Below are 6,000 nucleotides of genomic sequence, written 5' to 3'. Positions count from 1 at the left end.
GGTATGATTATGAATATATTTCCTTCCAAGCAAATATTATCTAAGCAACTTAAGAGTGCTGCATTTTTGGTACTGGTACCAAACTTTTTGTTTACTTTGTGTAGTTAAGAAATGGATGGAAAAAAATGTGAAATGAGGTGCTTCATGGTGTGGCAGGACTAAAGTCTCTGAATCATTTTAGAAAGTCTGATTTTAGGCTAAGCAGTATGCAAATTGAGGCGTATTCAAGAAATGTATCCACGTTTCATTAATTTAATTATGTGGCGATGATTTTCAGTACATATCTTTCAATCTATATTGCGATGCTGTCTTTTCAAGCAGAATTTAATTAAAATTGAATACAGGAAATGGCTTCAAGCTTCTACATCTCATTTCTTGTACTATAAATAGTAATCAGAACTTTTACAAAAGCAACAGTGAACCAATCTAGATACAAAAACACATCTGTGTGCCAGCACATTGACCCTTTACTTCAAACATGAATCTGCAACATGAGCTTGGAGGGAAACTGACTCCCATTATGCAGCCTGCCACCTGCCTGTTAACCTAATGTGTTCATGCAGTACCAATCAATGCATAACGGCCGGCTGTGCAGACTATGAGGACCTGCACAGGGAAGAGCTTCTCTGGAGGATGACGCAGATTGTTCAGGGTTGTCAACAACATGGAAAGCTACAGAGTCAATTAAGCAGTTCAGCAGGGAGTGCACACAGGGGAGACTGGGTTTTAGTGGCGTGAAGCCAAATGGAATTCGACCAGGAGGGACAAGAAAGAGGGGAACCTGACTCCAGCAATTAAAGCAAAGAAAAAAAAAACAGGCTTGGAGTTATGTGGTTAGATTGAATACTGACAAGAAAAATATAGAAATGACTGGCTGATGTTAATAAAGAAAAACAATTACTGGGTAACACTGCTACTTACAAATCAGATCCTGAGAGATGGATTTAAAAAAGATTAGTAAAGACATTGCAGCCTTATTTATTTACTTGAATGCTAGCGTTTTATGGAAACACTTGACTTTTTAAATCAGTCTGTAATTGGTGTAAAGTCCAGTTGTGGATTAGATTGGAGACTGCCAGCACCTCCATTTTGATATTAGAATGAGACGTGGTTGAGTTTTACACACTGGCTTCACCCAAATAAAAAGTCTTGCAGGTATACTTTTCACTCAGGATAATGTTTAGACTCCCAACCAATATTGCTTTAAAGCACTGATAAGTAGTGTGAGAATATTCTAGATTTGTTCCTACAAGGGAATATTAAATCAGTAATTTAATGATTTCTTTAAATCCAGAACTCAAGGCAAAACCCTCCTTATGTTAGACAGGATATCTCCTCTTTTGTATTTATTTATAGGTAAAACACTTTATAAGGAAATGTCTCTAATCAAGTATTTTAGTCAATGGTCACTTGACATCTGCAAGCAAGAAACAAATTAACATATTCCATAAATATAATTAGTTAAACATTAACAATTAATGTTTGTCAACAATAAGATTACAATGGATAAGTTATTTATACACACAAGTATGTACTGTCTATAGAAAACTCTATAGACAAGAGATACACATGTTCTAAAATGGGGCACTGTGGGCGAGTCTTTACATTTAACAAAATAAATTAATTAATTCACTAAATTCAAATGAAGTTTATTTTTTCAATATAATATACTTTCTGGTACCAGGCTACCCCTTAAAGCTAATACTATGCAGTACCAGGCATTCCCCCACTTTTCTAAGATAAGGATCTACAGTAATCCGTCGTGTATCCGCCCTTCACATATCCATCCTACCCGTTTACCCGCCATGATCAACCTCTTCAGCAACGTTAGTTTATTACTGAACAGAGAAGATTAGTTCAGAGATTGTAGATCTATACCAACGTTTTCGTACACTGTGTTGTATGTGATCCATACGATGCTACTGCTGGTATAGCTGTTCGGTGTGTTGATATGTAAAGAAATCCTGTTTGCTTGCGGGGCATATCAACTTCAACCTCAGTCTCGATCTCCTGCCTGTCACTCAGCAGCGAATGCACGCACCCACACGGCAGACGGCTACTCTGTCACAGGCATTAATACCCTGTATCTAAACAAGGGATTTAGAGGGGCTCCCTTATAAAAGCTGAATCTCAAAACAATAATGTTATGAATATAGTAATTGTTACAGCTGTGTATAATGGTATTTAAAACAAATGCCTATTTTGTGTTGAAAGAATGTATTATTTGGTCACGCTTTATTTTAAGGGCTGCCTATTAACTATTAACAACCAGCTAATAATCACATTAATATACATTATTATTTTTTTTTTTTGTTAATATACAATAGGCCAGCTAAAACTGCAAACATCAGAGCCCTATGGATTATCAATTCCCAGTCAATCATATATTTGAAATGGGTTCAAATTGTAACTGTATTAATGTTTAGCAAATTAAATCAAGCTTTTATTAGCGGCTGGCTTAACCATAATGCAGAAGAGCCAGGCTCATCTGCATTCGTGGTTACAGAGCTTTTAACATCATCTCACCGACAGGGAACAGAATCTGTAATGGCAGTGCATCATTCATTACATTCGTTTATAAAGATCTTAATACAGAGCCCTTAGCTCAAAATGAACTAAACGTTTGTTAACAGTTAATAAACTAAAAAAGTGGCCCTTAAAATAAAGCGTGACCTATTATTAATTCCGGTCCTCAGAGATTAGTTCTGTGTTGGTTTGAGAAGTCTTCTCTATTATTCACATTGTGTTACTCGTTCTATCCCATTAAATCATACTCTGATGGCTTATGAATGTGTGTGCGTTTACAGGCTGAATGGAAATTTCCATTTTCTCTGCTGTTTCTCACTTTGACTTCACAAGCTCCTGTTTCCTCCCTGAAGGTTCCTGCAATGCACATCATAAAGGGCTACAGAACCTTTACAAAACAATTGTATTATATTTGTTTTTGCATTAGTTACATGTTTTCACTGTACAGAAACCTTAGTTCTCATTGTCCTAATTTACTACTTCTTATGCAGACGTGGTTCAAATCCTGCAGTGCCAAGCTGGGAACTGGGACCAGCTCCTTTCATTGTGTATCAAAGACCACTACTTGCAGGTGGAGCCTTCGCTGGCTGCCCCCTGTCGCCAGGGTTTAGTTTGCTAGAATTGGTTGCTTAGGTTTTGGTGTTTGAAAAGAGGAATTTGGTCTGACAGCAGGAAAGGAGGTCATCTCGAAGTTTAAAAGTCTAAAAAATGTGGTTGCTATAAGATTAAATAAGAAACTAAATAATTACTTTGTTACATGTAGCTTAAATCACAAAGACAAGTGCAGGGTTCAGCCAAATTCCACACGCTTGTTACTTGCATTGCACTTGACAACCCAAAATGTTATTTCCTTTACAACATTTCCTTGCATTCTATTACCAATGGAAAATCATTTTCTGAAACCGGAAATCTATGTGGGATATCGTGTTTTACCACCACATCGTATACACATTTTCAATAAAATCATTTTTTAATGGTAATATTAATTAAAATGAGGTGAATTTGTTTTTTAGGACACTCTGTTATGAATGTAAGGAACTTGATACAGTTTAGTTCTGCATGAATATACAAATCCCTGCCCAGTATTTTAGGAATATTAGAGACTATGGCCCTGAATATCAAAGCTTTTCCGACCGTCAGGAGGGCTTTTGTGGCAGGGTTTTAACTTTCCGACTGAAGCACTGCTAGAGATATGTCTATACTGTCAAGACGGGGTACCCAACAACTACTTCCATGGACTCTGGTCATGCCACCAATTTGGCAATTTTGGATGCTCTAGCTAGCATTATGGGCCTTAAGATCCCAGCTTCCCCGGCGTTATGTCTAATTGGTGATCTCTCTGCCCTGGAGTTTTCATCCCATCAGTCAAAATTCCTGCTTCTTTCTCTCACAATAGCAAAACAAGTTATTCTACAAAACTGGAAGAGCAGGACTAATGCCTCACTGCCACATTGGCTTAATTAATGACTGAACATGCCACCCTCGAAAGACTCACTGCAAAACTACAGGATACAACCTCTGAATTCAATCTTGTCTGGAACCAATTTGTAACCTTTTTAGACTAATGAATATGGATGCTTATTCATTTGGAATCCAAAATATTTCCAGCTCTTACTTAGTAACGTATGTGACCCAGTGGAGCGCTTTCTTTCTTTCTGTATGTTCTTTTTCACAATATGTTTTTGTTTTTCATATATCTAATAAGGTATTCATTCTTTACTTGCTATGCAGGTCCAGTACAGTAAGTGCCTATTGCTCTGGCTCAAACTTTTCTGAAATGAGACCAAAAAAAAAAAAGTTCTATCTAAAATGGTAGGCCACCCTGGTGGTTGACATATGCCACCACTATCATGTTGCCCATCCGGATCAACACATGTGTACCCCTCAGCACCGGGAGGAAGTGGTGCTCCGGCATGTTTATATGCAGGGATATCCAGCGGTCCAGCCAGGATTTACGTACTCCTCTGCCTTCCCAGACCACCCCACAACCCAAGTTGGAGGCGTCTGTCGTCACCACTTGGCGGTTAACACTACTCCCATTCGCACACCCTTGCACAGCAAGGCAGCCACTTCCTTCTGAAGTACCGAGGCCTGGAGATGGTCTGTCATGAAAGTATTCGTGATACCTCGAAAGGGAGGAGGTCCCAAGCAGAACTGAAGCACGTAACTGTTTTGTACGGTGGCGAGCACCCAGGTGTCCGAGGTGCAAGCGCGCCAGTACTGCAGCTGTTGTGCCGAAAAGTGGGTCTGAGGCCGTCAGCCTTCAGGGGCCCTGCTCGGACTGCGACAGGGCAGTTTGGGGTGGCTGTCTACGGCGTTGGCCCTGAAAATGCCTCATGGGACGCTGGTGTGTGGGCAGGCCACGTCCTGCGTTCCCTCTGGCTGTCTGGTGGGCACTGTAGGCGATGCTTTAGGTCACCCAGCGGAGCCGTGGGGATTAGAACCGTCCTGGTGACAGTTCACGTCAGAGGAGCTCGCCAGCGGTTTGACCTGCCCCACACGGGAGCGCGGGGAGGGAGCAACGCGGCCACCTACCGGGAAGCCTCATGTTCCCCATGGAATCTCTGTAGGAGCTCCTCCATGACTGGCCCAAAGGTATGTCCTGGGGATATAGGTGCGTCTAGCAGCATGGCCTTATCCACATCAGGAACTCTGGCTTGTGATAGACACAGCTGTCTACAAGCCACAATCAAGATAGCCAGGCTCCGGCCAAGAGCTTAAGAACATAAGAACATAAGAAAGTTTACAAACGAGAGGAGGCCATTCAGCCCATCTTGCTCATTTGGTTGTTAGTAGCTTATTGATCCCAGAATCTCATCAAGCAGCTTCTTGAAGGATCCCAGGGTGTCAGCTTCAACAACATTACTGGGGAGTTGGTTCCAGACCCTCACAATTCTCTGTGTAAAAAGCACTATGTGCATCGTGTGGTGCTGTGTCTGTGCACCGACACTGTAGCACTGGGCACCGTGTGCCATATGCAATGAGAACCTTGCGCACCGACATACCGAAGTACCAAGGGCTATGCGTGTGCCACGGTACCAAAACACCGGGGGGCAGCTATGCAATTGTGCCTACCCTAACCGCGTGGTCACACACACCTGGTCAGCGCGTAGGGGGACACAAGGGCCGATTTGAATCAGACAGCAAAAAACCACGGTAGAATAGATAGATAGGGGAAAGCACAGTTTGTTTACAAGGCCCGGCCTACACAGCCGGCGAGGTCTACTAGACAACAGGGATGCAACAAAGCCTAGCCCCGTGGATGAAATGTGTACTCTCAAGAAAGAAATAGACAACCACTCGCGGGTAACTGCACAGGCAGTCACTCACACACTACAGCCAGATAACAAAGAGACGCCTACCATGCAAGCAAGGAGGCCGCTGAAAGACAGAAAGACGAAAGGCTCGGTCTTTTCAAAGTCGTTGATTCCGGGAAAGCGCCGAGCTAGCTTTCAGCACGAATGTAAGGGAAAC

Source organism: Acipenser ruthenus, chromosome 5 (genome assembly GCF_902713425.1).
Source record: "Acipenser ruthenus chromosome 5, fAciRut3.2 maternal haplotype, whole genome shotgun sequence".
Taxonomy (NCBI): domain Eukaryota; kingdom Metazoa; phylum Chordata; class Actinopteri; order Acipenseriformes; family Acipenseridae; genus Acipenser; species Acipenser ruthenus.
This window is presented reverse-complemented; position numbering follows the sequence as displayed.